General features: G+C 43.3%; 1 protein-coding gene across 1 annotated transcript in view; it reads right to left on the bottom strand.

The window, feature by feature from the left end:
- dlgap2a (discs, large homolog-associated protein 2a) overlaps positions 1–16,943 on the bottom strand; it is a 426,762-nt gene that overhangs the window by 408,856 nt on the left and 963 nt on the right. The gene's annotated exons all lie outside the window — the stretch shown is intronic.

Below are 16,943 nucleotides of genomic sequence, written 5' to 3'. Positions count from 1 at the left end.
CCGAGAGCTACATGAGCAAAGATAAATCGACTTCAAAATCTCAAAATGGGTCATACTGACTGCTTAGACACCAGAGTGTTAAAGGAGCATTCAGTGATTTGGGTGATTTGGAAAACCACCCAGTCCGCCCCGGTAACAAAATGTGCACATGCACGCTCTACAGTGGGGGGAAGTGCAACAGGCCAACAGCATGTGCACCAAGGCCCGCCCCCACTCGATCATGATTGGAGGAAGGCCCCTCTCATCCTGATTGGATGACGGTTTTGCCACCCGCCACCAAAACTGAAACTAGGGTTTTTTGACCCCAGGGGCTCACTGGGGACAGGGAGGAACTCCTTATATGGTCAGCACACTCTATAGTAGGGAGGATTATCCAGAAAAAATAAGTGATATTTGAATTAAGTCAAATCACTGCATATACCTTTAAGCAGCTGAAATCCATCCCACTGGCAGTACGATTAGTTCGGCTGTCCTATCCTCTGTGTTGCATGCCATCACAATCTTTTTGTCTTTGCATTGAGCTCGAGCAAGACTGATCTTACTGCACTCCCTATACTGTATGTAGTGGTCAGAGCCATGGAGTATAGACAGAGTTTGGGGCAGTATAGACAGGTTGGGGGCAGAAAACAGCCCGGTCACGTGGTTCATTGTACTCGCGCAAAAAACTTCCGGTGTCCCTATTCGCCAATAGAAGTCTTACTGCGAACGCAGTGAGCACTAACTATAGAAGCTGGCCTAAACTGTCTGTGTGTCTGTGTGTGTGTCACGCTGCAACACCACCGGCCCGCCACCAGAGTGCGCAGCTGTATCACACACAAAACACACACACACACACACACACACACACACACACACACACACACACACACAAAAATAACTTAAAAAAAAACAAAAAAAGAACAAAAAAAAAACCTTAAAAAAGTACGTAATTTATTCTAATTATTGTTATTGCAATTTACGAGCTGCGTTCGCTTCCCGCGTTTGCGCGTCTTACTTGTGTAGAAGAGCCGCCATTGGACTGGCCCCATGAAGTGAACGGATTTGTCTTACTCTATGGCTCTGGTACTGGTGAATTTTCACCAGTGCGTGCGTGTGTGCGAGAGAGAGTACTCTCTTCACTCAAAGTTGAAGTTTTATATCCAACAGATTAAATCAATGAATCAATATTATTTCACAGCAAACGTTTTTAACTCGTATCTTTGCTTCTGGGGGGTCCCTGGATCAACATATTTTCAGATGGGGGTCGGCGGCCAATTACATATAATGTAGGCCTAATGTTTGGGGTCCTTGACATGAAATAGTTTGAGAACCACTGATATAGATTGAGAATATATATTTCAAGCAGAAAAACACCACACACATCCCATTTCTTCAGTCGAAAATTATTTCGGGCGAGTGAGAGGCTTAAAGAAATGATCAGACCAACACTAGAACCATGTATTCCTTTTCTCATATACGTATTAATTATTAAATCAATTGTATCTGCCAACGAGGCAATTTCACATTGCTGGCATGGATAGATAGCAAGGAGATACCAAGATCATGACAACAAATTGCCAACATTCTTTGGCCTAAAACTAGTCACATTTTGTATAATTATACTAATGTATGTTATTAGTACTACTACTGTACTGTACTATAATCACATACTGTCCTATGCTAGTATACTATAGTATATATTGTACTGCACACAGTTAGATCAATCACTTCCTTCAATGTATTTAAAGAATCTATCTTCACTCACCTTCTAACACTGTGCTGATGCTTCCAATTTGTCTTGCCATTTGTCTTTTCTACTACAAACATAATGTACTGATTCTCATGTTTCCAATTTGCTTCTACTTTGTTCATATCAATGGTAATGTTTGTACCTTGCTTTGGTTGAGCATGTTGCTGTTTATTACCTCCTGGGTATGTTGGTACAGCATGTATCTACACATTATCGTGGTTTTCGTGTGATATGATGTTTCCATAATGAATCTCGCTACTTTAGGGGTTGAACTGTCGGGGTAGGAGCGGCTATCTTTGGGAGAGCTCTTGTTTCGTTTGTCTGCATGGATGTATTGTTGTATTGTTTGTGTGTACTGTTCATCTGTGTTGAGGACACCCTCTAAAAGGAGATGATGCATCTCAAGGGGTTTATCCTTCCAATAAAGGTGCTATATACAGATTAAATACTGCAAACAGCAGCATAAACGCCAAGCAGTTCTGGTACACAGTCAACAAAGAGGCAGGACTGGATGGAATATAATAAATATTTGATATAGCATTTGTTCCGTGTCTGAAAAACAACAACACCGCTGCTGCTGCTGCTGCTGCTAGAGATACAAGACTCGCTCTACTGCACCAGCGCTTCCTAAATGGTGTGCCGACTCCGAGGCAAGATAGGTCTGCACGTGTGCCGGGTGATTTAGACACATTAGGATTGCAATATATTGTCTCTGTCGGGGGGGGAAACCTCATATGTCCAAAACTGATACTGTACTTTTTCAGGATTCAGATCCTAGAGTATAGCAGACCGACAAGCTCAAAAAGCTTGCAGATCTGCTACTTTTGTGTGACGCTGTGGTATGGTCATAGGCGTCAATTTACTTACTACATCAGTTAACAAAAGTTAAATTATGTAGGTAGTCGGTTTCTCCACGTCGTCGTATGACATTGTTGTGCAAAAGCAGCCACATTTGCCGACGTGTTGTGATCTTGTAGATCTGCCATTTAATTTCCTATTTTTTCCTTGTTTTTTTGTTTTTTTCTCACTTGCTAATAATATAGGGACACCAGATAGTAAATGGTTACATCTGTTTGTGCGTTTTACAAATATTTAACAGACTATTAACAAGAGCTAAATAACTACAAATAGCTATACAACATTGATAGAAACACAAGCTCTACCCCCCCCCCCCCCCCACTTTCCTGAAAAGTATCACTTTTGAAAATGCAAGGTTTCCACTAAACTGCGGCGAGATGTACGGTTAGGGTATCCGTCTCCATGCGAGATAGCCGCATTCATGCAGAAGCGCGGCGGAGACTCACACAAATCACACGACGCCCAAGCAGCAACAAGCCACATATTTGTGGCTATTTGTGTGCTAGCTGGAGCATGGTGTGTTTCGTCTTGGGGTAGAGAGGCACTTTGGCGACCCGAGTTCATCTTCTTCATAAAGAAATATTCCACTGCCCTGGAGGAAAATAACTCGGTAGAGGAGGGGGGGGGACCAACTAAACGCTCACCAATTCGCCGAAAAAAAAACAAATCAAAGAGCCCACCTCAGGTGAGTCACACACCATTTCAGGAACTTTTACCACTGATAGCGGCTCTCTGAAAATGACCTCTCATATAAAATGTACTGATTACTTTTTCCAAACACACAATTTGTCAGGGCGATTGCATTGTCTACTGTCGGGTGGGGGCGGGGTGGGGACCTGCCTCATGAGATGGGAAAGTGGGAATCAGAAATGGCCCATAATAATGTAACCGCTGACCAAACTGATAAAAGTCACACAAAGCACATTAAGCCACGGCACAGCATAGAAAAGTTTAATGAGATGAACAATGAACAATCTCCTAGTTCTGGAATGCATTATGATGTCTACAGTAGCAATGGTCTGACACGATAGTACACGCTCACTGTCCAGAAATTATACATACAGATGTGCCATTTGAGAACTTCACACATCATGCCATATTGGCAAGACAGCGGATTGTCAGTAAGAGAGAGAGAGAGAGAGAGAGAGAGAGAGAGAGAAAGAGAGAGAGAGAGAGAGAGAGAGAGAGAGAGAGAGAGAGAGAGATGCGTTTACAATCAGTTGAGGAAACGCGAACAGCTGTGCATACTTGATCAATTAAGCAACACAACTGACGGGCAACAGAGAGAGGCGTAAGAGCAGGAGAGAGAGAGACAGAATAGTAGAGGGAGAGAAGGTACCGGAATGCTTTTTTTCCTCCTTTTTTGGGGGGTGGGGGATGTTTGACCTGCCGCACCCGGCCTGCGATAATTGCGCTGAAAACCTTGACCTGTCCACACGGCCCGTGGGTCAACCCGTGAGACCTGCGGGCAACGGGCCGGCCCACATGTCACTTAACTCTCAGAGTTCACCGAAAACCTTGACCTGTCCGCACGCCCCGTGGGTCAACCCGCGAGACCTGCGGGCAACGGGCCGGCCCACATGTCACTTAACTCTCAGTGTTTACCGTAGTAAGCACCGAGGAGTTTACAGTGTAGATCAGGGTTCCCCAATAGCGCCCCCTTGTGGCCCCTGGAAGAATTTCAAAAAATAATAAAAATAAATGTTTTTTTTTGTTTTTTTTAGGGGGTCCCAGATATAAATGGCATTAAATGGGGGTCAGTAGCCTATGCATGTCAAACTGGGCATCCTTTTCAAATGGGGTCTTGCCCTGAAAATGAATTTTCAGGGCAAGACCTCGACCTTGTGCATGCGGACTCGGCCCCCAGCCTGGTACCCTAGTCAAAATATGGCCCTTGAGGAAAATTAATTGGGGAACCCTGGTGTAGACCGAGCTTCCAGTATACAGTTCAGTGATTCTCAAAATGAATGATTCTCAGTTTGTATAATGCATTAATCCACGGACCAGTCGGACCTCCATCTGAGACCTTTTTCTTTTTTCCATCTCTGGGACCACAATCTAAACTGACAAGTGGAACCCTGGACCCATATTGAGAAACAGCTGAATATCAAATATCAGTAAATACTGAATTGAGCAACTTACTGTAAACACTGTCTGGGGTGCTCACAAAAGCCTGAGTGGATGATAAAATGTTTTTTTTTAAAGTGAAATATCCTTTTAAACTTCTCTATTGCTTTTGATCTAACCCGTTTCTGGTTTTGAAAGATTGCAGCCCCACTCAGCGGATGCTCCATTACACGGCGTAGCGCACTGGATCGTAGCTCCTTTCATTTTCATGAAGAAATTGGATTCTAGTGGATTTCAGTAAGGTATGAAAATAAACTTGCACAGACTTGCTTGACAAAAGCAATTCAACACGCTGAACATTGCAGCATTTTGTCAAAAACGTACATTATTGTTTTACCACCTTGTGAAGTGTATTTATTTGAAAAGTAACCAAAATTCATCTCTGGAGAAGACATTAATGTATGAATCTTTTTCTTTTCCTTTTGGCCTGCTCCCTTCAGGGCCCAGGGGTCGCCACAGTAAATCATCTGCTTCCATCTCACCCTGTCCTCTGACTCCTCTTCTCTCACACCAACTAACATCAAGTCCTCTTTCACTGTACGGCATTCACTTCTAGTCGTTTTTACTAGTTGACCAGTTGCCTAGTTTACTAGTCGACCAATTGTTTAACTACCTATTAAGTAAAAAAAATAATAGATGGAAATAGATATTTGCACATTTAAAAACTGTGTACATTGGTGACTATAACTATAATTATAAATATGTGCCCGGCAGACCCCTTAGATCCTCTAGTGCTGGTCTCCTAGAGATCCCAGAGACCCCAAACACAAAGAAATATGGAGAAGCCGCCTTTAGCTACTATGCCCCTGTGCTGTGGAACAGCCTGCCAAGGGATCTACGGTTCTCTGAATCTGTGGACATTTTTAAACGAAATCTTAAAACACACCTTTTTAGCATTGCTTTTAACTAGATCATTGCATGTCCTTTTCCTGTTTTAGTCGCTCATTTTTGTTTTGTTATTACTATGTAGTTGATGCTCTCTTGTTTTATTTTTGCTCTTACTGTAAAGCACTTTGAACTGCACTCGTATGAAATGTGCTATATAAATAAAGATTGATTGATGATTGATTGATAATCTACCTGTTCTTGAGGCCTACAAAATCGGGGGGAAAAGAAACTAGTCAACTAGTACAAACAAGATCGAATAATGGACTAGTCGACTAGTTGAATAGTCGACTAGTTGCTTAATGTACATCCATACATCTGCTCTTTGGTCTTCCTCTAGGCCTCCTGCCTAGCAGTTCCAACCTCAGCATCCTTCTACCCATATACTCACTATCCTTCCTCTGTACATGACCAAACCATACGCCTCTCTGGCTTCATTTACAAAACATCTAACATGCGCTGTCCGTTCTACACAATGCAGGCACAATGCAGCTCCCTCTGACCTTCACTGACCTTCTCAACATCCTCAAAGCAAATGTTGCATCTGTAGTACTCTTCCTTGGCATGAAACCATAGTACCGTTGCACTTCTGCCCAAACATCTATAACCTAATTAACTGTTCAACAATGACTCTGGCAACAAAAACACTTTTGATGTGATTTTTAATTAGTCAGACGAAAATATGCACATGCCAATGCCAACTACAGATACTGTGTGCCGTTTCATTCATTGTATAATATCTCTAACCAATGATATCCAGGCAGAATACTGAGTGGGCGGGCTCGAGCATCCAAAACTCATTAGCCGAGTCCTGAGGCAGTATAAAACACCATGATCCTGCTCGTTAAACTCTCCGTTCGGCAAGCCGTTTCCGAAGCCGAAAAAAAGGGTAATTGGTGCACCCTTTTTATACACTGGGATGCTCCTCGTGCAGATGCTGTTAAGCGGCAATGTGATTGTATACGGTAATTAAGCAGCGCTGTTATTGTATAAGGTAATTAACATTCAATGCTTTGGACGTGTTAGAGCAAGATGCTCAAGTGAGGACAAGATGCAATATGAGGACAGAAAGGTCAGCCACAGTCACATGGACCAAAAATTTGTCAAGAATGTTTATGTTTTGCTTTTAAACAAAAGTTATAAGCTAAGAGATGGAGAGAGCAGTTATGCAGAGCTGCTCGCACAGCGAGGCAAGTGAGGTCAGATCAATCAATAGACTGCTGGTGTGCTGTGAACTCAGTCTCCCATTCAACGCTGAAGGAGAGAGAGAGAGACAGAGAGAGAGACAGAGAGAGAGAGAGAGAGAGAGAGATACAGACTGATGGACAAACAATGGTAAAGAATACAGAGTGGTGAGTGATGTCAACAGGCACCCGGTTGCAGTGAGGAAACATGTCTGGAGATCAGTGTTGATTTCGTCGACTAAACCTATGATGAAAAATGTTGGTCGACCAACCTTTTTTCACTGACGAAAACTAAATAAAAACCAAATGAAGACGAAGCTAGACGAACTAAGACTAAATATATTGACAATTTCATCAAAAACTAAAAATGTTAGCGAAGGATTAGTGGAGAACAGATCCAGTAGAACGATCATTTTAACCCAACACTACCCGCAAGCACGACGCAACGCATGCCGGGAGCGACGGGTGATTTCCGCATGTCGGACCTTTAGACGTGATCTTGTAGATCTACAATTTTCGGCACACATTGCCGAGTATAAATCTGGCATTTCAACGCCATCGCGGCTGGCCAAAAAAAACATTTCCGTCTAAATCAACTGTAGATTTAAATAAGACTAAAATCGTATGGTATTTTAGTCAACTAAAACTAGTCTCAAACTAAAACATTGCAGATGACTAAAATGGGACAAAAAATATTTCTTTCCAAAAGGACTACGAAAAATTTATTTTTTGTCAAAATCAACAGTACTGGAGATAAAAAGTAGTGCTGCTCTGCAAGGTGACCAAGCTCCCGTAAAACACCCTGCTAGGTGCGTTCCTGACTTCCTGTGGTGTGTTTAATGGTTTTTAACGCAGTGGTTTTCAACCCTTTTCATGGCAAGGTCCATTATTTATTCAGCATTTGAGCCATGGACCACCATTTGATGGCATTTAGCCTCTCAGACCCAAAACGAAATGATATCGCACAATTCCATGCTGTATTGATGTTGGTCCCCATAGGAGAGACAACAGGCAAACGATCAAAACAACAACTCCTCTACATTATCTTGTGTAGAATTAACTTAAAGTAATGATGTTTAACAATAATTTAACTCTTAAGAGTGTAAAATGAAACCAAATGGGTCCTCAAGAGTTAAAGATCTATAAGGGTCCATTTTGTTACCAAGTCTCCATTTAGCTGGGGACCACCTGGAAGGCTCCTCAAGGCCCACTGGTGGTTCTCTGGACCACTGGTGTAATACTGCAATTAGGGCATTAAGCAACTAGTCGACTAGTAAATCCACTAGTCGACCTTGTTGGTACTAGTTGACTAGTTGATAAGAATTTTTAGGCCGATTTTGTTTTGTTTTACATAATAGTTAGTTAATTAAACAACTAGTCGACTAGTAAACTAGGAACTAGTCAACTAGTAAAAATTTGTAGAAGTGAATGCCCTAACTGCAATGTAGAAATACATGTACATGTCCGGAATTCAAAATTTAAGAAGAAATTTAAGAATTTGGAAAAGGAAGATCTACTTTTTTAAATAGTCTTGAGAAGAAATGCTGCTATTTGTCCCCAAAGTGACTACGAAAGAAATTGCTGCTATTTGTTTCAAAAAAGCTTTATACCCTGTATGTATAACACGTATATATAACGACACAATATGACACAGCTCTGTTTACTCAATGCTGTACCCCCTCCAATTGTACATATTTTCCCCATTTTCAACTTGTTTTTATTATATTTTGACACTCGCTTTGGCAATGTAAACGTATGTTTTCTCATGCCCAAAAAAGCTCCTTTGAATCGCTCCTGCGCCGGACTGCTTGTCTCTCTGCTGACTGAGTTGTTATGAGCTGAGAGGGTCCTGCTGGAGTATACATGGGCTTTGTTGGAGAAAAGTGTGCTGTCAAACTGTCATTCTACATCAGCAGCACTGGCCGCCCAGGGCTTCAAATTTCAACTGCAAAACCCATACAGCAGCATGAGCTTTATAGTTCCTAAAACCACACAGCATGAGCTTTATAGTTCCTAAAACCACACAGCATGGAGCTTTTAGTTCCTACGCCACACACAACCCAGAGAGCAGAGTGAGTGGGTCGTCTAGGTAAGATCAGTTCTATTGACCTCAAACAACTTGAAATCTTTAGTAATAAATCACTTTTTAAAAAAGGGACCAAACCAGAAAGGACTTTGTCTCTAATTGTATTCGTCTGTTTTTCTTATCCTTCTTCTGACAAAAATAGCAGTTCTGGCATAACCGTGCAGTCGGTTTTCAAAACTTGACAATATGGTTATGCCAAGTGGTGCGGATGCGAAGCCCACGACCATTGGCCAAAGGGGGCAATCGTTTGAAAATGAAACCTTTGAACAGGCATACTGTAACTCATTCCTTGTTTGGCCAAAAGCCATGGCACATGCCATTTTGAGCAGTTTCAAAAATGCTTATACCTGCATGATTTAACCATGCAGTCGGTTTTCGCAAAACTTGGCAATAGGCTTTGTTATAGCACTCAATTGAAAATGCAAACTTTGAGCAGGCAGCTCATGAACCGTTTGACCTGCAATGAAACGTTGATATGCATATGCGTCTCTTCATGCTGAACAACTTTCGTGTTCTGACTTTTGACCTCTGACCTTTAGATCTCCCACCATTTTGAATTATGTGAAAAACAGTTCAAATCTATCTCCTCCTGGGATCTTTGATCAAATCCCGAAAAAGTTTGTACGTGAACAATTTCAATGCCATAATCGATATGGTACGATACGAGTATCGGCAAGGATTACGATTACAATTATGACCATATTGATTCATTGAACCCACCACTACCCTCCCCGGCTTCCCTCCGCCGGACACGGGCAAATTGTGTTCGCATAGACGCTCGACAAAGTCGGATGCACCACGGTGGATTCGAACGGAGGTTGTGGTGTGCCACCCCAAGCTAAAGTAACAAATCACTTAAAACAAAAACACTAGAGCCTTGGGTCATCCGGGTGGTTTGAGCGCACCCCAGGAGAGACTGGCATTCTGCTCCTCGGGTGCATCTGGCTTGGACAGGCCGCTCCAGCGGACACAATAGGCTCTATAATATATTCTGTGTGCATATAGAGTCTATATGCACACAGAATAACTCTTCCTACTTCCGGGCTACTTCCCTATACTTCCATCACCGCTCAGATCGGTGAACCAATATTATCCAGAGCATTGCTCCATGCGCTACCCGCCCCTCTATACCAGAAAGCACACTGTCTGGGCCAGGCTTCCCAAACAGTGGGTCCAATCTTTGGCTCACGGACCAATTTGGATTGGGTCATGAGTAAATGTCTATTTTCTTCGGTATAATTATAATTACTTTAAAAACAATTGACATTTTTTTAAATTATTTTAAATACAATTTAAGAAGTAGTGAAAATTGCGCATCTACAAGCTCACAACGCAGCGTGAAGCGACCCATTGTGAACTTGTAGATCTGTTACTAAAATAATAAAAACGCAGAACAAACTTGTGCAGCTTGGATGATCCTTCAGTGAAGAGGTGCAGCAGTGTGTCCATTCAAGTTCATTGCTCCAATTAAATGGACAGGGGTGAGTGTTGTAAACGACCAGAGCTTTAAATGGACAGGGGTGAGTGTTGTAAACGACCAGAGCTTTTAAATGGACAGGGGTGAGTGTTGTAAACGACCAGAGCTTTTAAATGGACAGGGGTGAGTGTTGTAAACGACCAGAGCTTTTCGGCCAGCAGTAATGGTATTAGGACTCAGATATAAAGAGTGGAATGGAGTTAAAGAGTCTGCAGTGCTGGGCTTAGATCAGAACCAAACACGGTCTTTACGCGGAGTGTTAACATTGGACCTGGACGGTCATAAATAAAACCACAACATCACCCGACAGTATAATTCAATTTAAATACCGTGACTAGGGCTGACCCAAAAAAATCGATTAATCGACGATCGATCGATATGCACGGGAATCGATCTTGAAATAAAAAATCGAATAGTCATTAAAAAAAAAAAGCGGCCGCTTTTGGTCCGCGAGCCGGCCCCATTTGGTCCGCGAGCCATACTGCATGCTGGCGCCTCGCAGACCTCGCAACGCCTCCTCCCCTCTCCCCCCTCCCCCCTCACTCAAGTACGCCCCGCACCAATCCGATACCACATTTTATTTAATCACGTGATGCGCGCAGCACGGTGAGACGGGGCCGCCGGTATTGAAAACGCGCATCTCCAGCCATAGGTGTGAACGGCTTTGCCGACGTGCGAATGGGGGACAATTTAAAACAAAGGCGGCTTGCTGTAGTTTGCGACGAACATAAATTTGCATGCACAAGGGATGCAATCCCTATCTTTTTTTGTTTTTCTTTCTCCCCCTCTCTTCGAAGTTAGACTGGACAAATAAACTCTAAACTGACTGGGCCACGGTGGGCTCACGTTCATGGTAACTTGCGCCGTGGGTGGAACGGGTGGAAAAGTTTGGTTACATTTTAAAATACAAGAGGGGAGCTAAATGCACTGCAGTGATCCAACTATTGCAACTTCAACGGGGGAGAGAGAGAGAGAGAGAGAGAGAGAGAGAGTCGCGTTAGAGAGTTGCGTTAGAGAGAGAGAGGCAGAGAGAGAGAGAGATGCAGAGAGAGAGAGAGAGAGAGAGAGAGAGAGAGAGAGAGAGAGAGAGAGAGAGAGAGAGAGAGAGAGGAGGGGGGGTCACGTTAGCAACAGGCTAAGCTCACAGCATATCGGTACGTTCGTTCTATAAAGGGTAGACCCGCTCCCGTTTGGGGGCTGCTCCCAGCCCCTAAACGGTAGCGATCTACCCTTTAATAGAACGAACGTACGGTGCATTTGTTGCATGAAGCGTAGATCTGCGAGCTCGCAGCACGTCATGTCACAAACCGAAACAGCTCTCATTTGGTTTTGTCATTTTCCTCCCTCCGCAGTTAGACTGCTGCTCTGTGCTGAGTGCTCTCGTTAGTTTTATTGTCCGTGGCCATGAAAAGTGCGTTCTCTCCCGAAGTTTGTTTGTTAGTTGCGGCCGCACAGGGCCTCACGGAGTCGCAGACGGCATTTTTTTATTAGTTGAAGTGGAACGGCTCCTCTCTCTCTCTCTCTCTGATGGGAATGCGACGCGATTAAGAATACCTGCCTGGGTGCTGTCTGTGCTTGAATGGCTTGAATGGCCTTGCAGATGACATTATGTAGACTTAGATAGTATTTTAAACAGACTTATAGCTTGTTATGTAGACAGCTCTAGAATTGCACTTTATGTAGTCATAGCACTTTATAGTACACATGTATAATATATTATATAGTATAGTATGTATAGTTTACATAGATACTCCACTGTTACGTTCTTAGTTTACGCATGATTCATGATAACTACTTTTTATACATGTGATGTATGCCATGCTTTTTGTTTTTGCTTAATGTAAATCGCTCTGGATTAAGAGCGTCTGCTAAATGCCTAAATTGTAAATTGTAAATTGTAAATTGTTCGTGAATCATTATATAGTTTCTTACCTTGTTGTGGCTCGTGCTGGTTTGAAGAAAGAAGAATTATAGGCATAATCCAATTATAATCCAAGGTTTGTTTGTCTGGAGGATGGAGATCCAACACTATGTCATATTATTAAAGTAGGCTAAGTAAACTTTAAGAAGAGCTGGTCAGTGAGAAGCTTGCGTGCGCCTCGCAGCAAGCACTTGTCTCGCTGCTGTCATAAAGCCTCGATTAAATGACGCTTTATTTCAGTTAATTTTACGGCAAGATCAGGAAAATGCCTTTCCTTTACACTTGCGTGTGCTGTTTCCACGAAACCTTTTATTTCAGTTATAAATGCAAAATGCTGTTCGTCCTGTGCTGCTTTGGATTATATATTTTTTATTTGAGAGGTAATGCCTGTGTCAGGCAGTTTTATTTAATGTTGACTTGTTACGGTCGGATGTTTATTGGGTCAAAGCAACAATTGTTGCTTATTGTTAAATAAAATAATTGAGACCAATCCAAGCATGCGTTTCTCTCTGCTATATCGTTGTTTTATTTATTTTACACCGGGGCTCCACCGGGCGCGTCAGCGTCGCGTCTCCGTCACCGTCAGGGAATGTTCCCTTTTTAATCAATGAAGGGTGTCTCCACTGCCCGCGTTGCGTGACATTAACGCGTGCATTAAAATTGAACCGGTGCGTTTTTTGACGCACGCGACGGAGACGCACTGCGTCCGGTGGAGCCCTGGCGTTAATTCATTGTGCGTCACTGCTCGCCGCGCAAACCCCCCCCCCCCGTCGGATGACGAAGCGTCGACGATCGATCGTCATTCGTTTCGAAGCGTCGATCATCAAAAGCGTGATCGAAGGTCAGCCCTAACCGTGACGGTCGCTCACTACCTACGTTTTCCATTCAAAGTGCTTGAATGGCCTTGCAGATGACAAAGGTATGGAACTGAGGCAGGATGCGTTCAACCGCTGCCTTAAACCCTGACCGGGGTCCCCCAGGGCTCTGTACTAGGTAGGCTTCTTTTTTCACAACACCAAATCTCGCCGAATGTTCGTCCTCCTCCCCCAGAATAACACTGGAGTTATCAGTGTTTGTTTAATAACCCATTAAGACCAATAGGGTCGATTCTATATCTAAGTCTAAGTCTTCTTCAAAATCACAACAGTTTTCTGAAAAACGTATGTCGCTATATCAGTGGTGCTCAAATTCTTTCAAGGGCCCCCACAAATGTATGTATTAATGTATTTGGCCCTGCAAAAAAATATAGAGCAGATCTACAAGCTCGTAGGATAATATAATGCTCTTTGGCTTAAAATCTAAAATGACAGATGCTTTCCCGATTTTAATGGGTAATAGTTAGGCTACTGCTGCCTGCGTTTACGATGAAAAGTGTGCATGTTTCGGAGTAACATAGGCAGGGCGGTAATGGTAGCAACGCATATTCATCAGCGTAGTGCTGGGATCAAACTGCTTAGTATTAATGGCCGTGCAATTAGGGCAAGGGAAATGTTGCAGATAGCATAGCAGCAGCAGCTCGCTAATGGAGCATTTAATGAGCTCGATGTGACCCCGGGGCTATGTGGCACTTAACGCTAACATGAAGACAACGCAATGATGGCATTTACCTTCTGCGGAGAGCAATTAACTGAGCGTAGATATTACACAGAAATGCGTGCACACGCACGTGCTCGCACACACACACACACACACACACACACACACACACACACTCACACTCGGTACACACACACAGAGATACACAACAAACACACATATTACGCATGGATATAAACAGAGATAGACGGCCATGTACAAGTATATAGACACACACATGCGAGCACAGCCGCACACACACGCGCGCACACACACACACACACACACACACTTGGCTCTCATGCATGATTAGATTCATAGAGCTCAGCTCCAAACAGCCCCTCAATTTCCTCTGCAGCTTCTGCCGGAGCCAAACTATTAGAGATGTTGGGATACATTCATCATAGTGGAGAGAGAGAGAGAGAGAGAGAGAGAGAGAGAGACAGTCTGACAGACAGAGACAGCGAGAGAAAGATTGAGACAAAAGGTAGAGAGAGAGAGAGACAGTCTGACAGACAGACAGCGAGAGAAAGATTGAGAGACAAAAGGTGGAGAGAGAGAGAGAGACAGTCTGACAGACAGAGACAGCGAGAGAAAGATTGAGAGACAAAAGGTGGAGAGAGAGAGAGAGAGAGAGAGAGAGAAGAGAGAGAAGAGAGAGAGACAGTGACAGTGACAGACAGAGACAGCGAGAGAAAGATTGAGAGACAAAAGGTGGAGAGAGAGAGAGAGAGAGAGATGTGAGTGCACAGTACTGGGCATAACTGTTTTTTTCCTGTCTGTGCTCAGGTGTTTTTGAATTAGACTCTTGTCTTCTCAAGTAGGGCAACTTCCAGGCAGAACGACAAGGAACAGGAGGACTTGTGCAGATCTCCCAACCTATCGATCATCAAGATTCAGTTACACTCTTCATAGCTGCCACCATTATCTACTGTACGGCGTGTACGCTGAGCGACATGGTCACATGATGAAGTATAGACTTTAACACTTAAAGGATGTTTGATTGAGGCAGTGGTATTTATTTATGATCTCACACAATGATCACTATGATTTGGGTTCTTTATGTTGGTGGCACAATATCCAAACCTATGGAATAGTCTCAGAGGAGCTACCCACCATCCAAACCGCTCTCACCTCCCACTTCTTCGATGGCCCCTAGTCCACCAGGGTTTAACGGGCCCGGTTCTTAGTCCATGAGCCAGAGCCCCAAAACGAATTGAGTGGGCAAAACCATACCCAATATTAAATTGTATATCAATTTAAGTAATTTAATATATGATAACCCTTCCACAGGAGTAGCCTATATTGTATTTAATGACATGCTACCGGACGGTATACTGTATATAATATAACATAAAATAACATAACATAAATGGTAAATGGTGAATTTATATAGTGCCTTTATCCATTGAAGTTCATACAAAGTTAAGTAACCAACATACAAATGCATAGAATAACTATCAAAAATCACACTCGTGTGATTGGCGCTCTTATCATCATATATTATCATCATACATTACATTCCATGCTCAGCCAAACAAATCATCACAAATGTCATTCCGGCTTCACTTTTCTGCCCTCACATTTATCTTCAATATGTACTTTGCACAGCCAATCAAATCATCTCTATGGGGTGATCAGCCAATCATCAGCCAATGTTTGTGTTCACAGTCACAGACCCACAAAGCTGGGCATAGGAGGGGCTGGCGCCCCTCAAAAAAATAGGAAAGTGCTAGGGGGTGAGGTAGAGTCTGGAGAGGTGTCTCACACCTGCATAATGAATGAGGACATACAGCACCCAGGCCCATGCTTGCTGCTACTATGGCAGAAAATGCAGTTTCCATGTTTACAGAGCTTCAGCTGAGACTAAAACGAGTCTCTTGCTTTTCCCACACAGATTCCAATCTCTTTCTACGGGCTAAAAATAAAAGCTCTCCAGCTTTGAAGGTGAAGCAACAGAAACTCCATTTGAGTTTTTTTTGCGGCATTGCGATGAATTAAAATGCTCGGTTTATAGCAACTGTGATTATTATGATGTGATGTGTATTTTGGCAGCCAGCGTTTTGTCCCTCACTCCCTCACACCAGTGTTCCTGGCTGCCACATGCTGTGCTCTGGCGTTTTGTGGGAGCAGTGCTGATTGCTGAGGCAGGCCTTCTGTCCCACAGAACTTCCCTACAGCGTGCTCAATCATTAGAATCAATTGGTGGAGGCATCATCAATACCTTCTTCAATGCTGTCCCCAAGAGCAAAATAGCAAGATATGCCATCTCCGGTTTACTTCCCATATATCTGCATAAACTAGGCCTTTTTAGGAGACCGGAAGCAGATTTGGACTCTATTAATTCTAATGAACACAGCTGGACACCTTGGTCACTGAACTAAATATTGGACCTGTTCAATGTTCATCACAAGCCACAAGATGTTCATACTAAAATGGCTTTTTTTCAAGTCAGGAGAGAATCAACAGAACTTCACAACAACCTGGGACAGATCCCAGCAATACACTCTCATGGGATCTAGCACCAGTGGGCATAGGGCGTTTGTGAGATGTGGAGCGTGCGTGCATGCGAGAGACAGAGAGAGGGACGGAGAGAGAGAGAGAGAATACCACACTCTTTGTTGTGTGAGAGAGAGAGAGTGTTGTCTGCTAATTCCCCCACACAGTAACTCTGTCATTTCTCGACCGTTTCGGACGCAGGGCCGAAACCCACCATGCATGATATATCTTCACATATTGAGCTGTACTGTGCACTCTGAGAGGCTGTTGTTTTGTTTTGGGACTCTTGTTGTCAGACACGAGTGCCCTATGTCTCACGACTCTCACCCGCACAGTCACAATAAGCTGCGTGTCAGTGAGAATGCACAAAAGGGAGTTAACCTTTCCTGACTGGAAAAGTTCCACAAGCCCAAGTCCCCTCGCTCGGGGGACAAGGATGAGTGCACAGCAGCAGCAGCAGCATCTGCAAGTCCAGCCTGACGACATATTGTGCATGCAAAACCACACAGATCTTCTGCTGTGGTATAATTCTACAGAAAATTATTCCATTGTCTAAAAACAATTCAACACCGCTTTTTTGTGTAACTTTGGATAATGGAATA

This window comes from Electrona antarctica, assembly GCF_951216825.1.
Source record: "Electrona antarctica genome assembly, chromosome: 18".
Lineage (NCBI taxonomy): Eukaryota > Metazoa > Chordata > Actinopteri > Myctophiformes > Myctophidae > Electrona > Electrona antarctica.
Note: the sequence above shows the minus strand (reverse complement) of the source record. Positions and strands in the feature narration are given on the sequence as shown.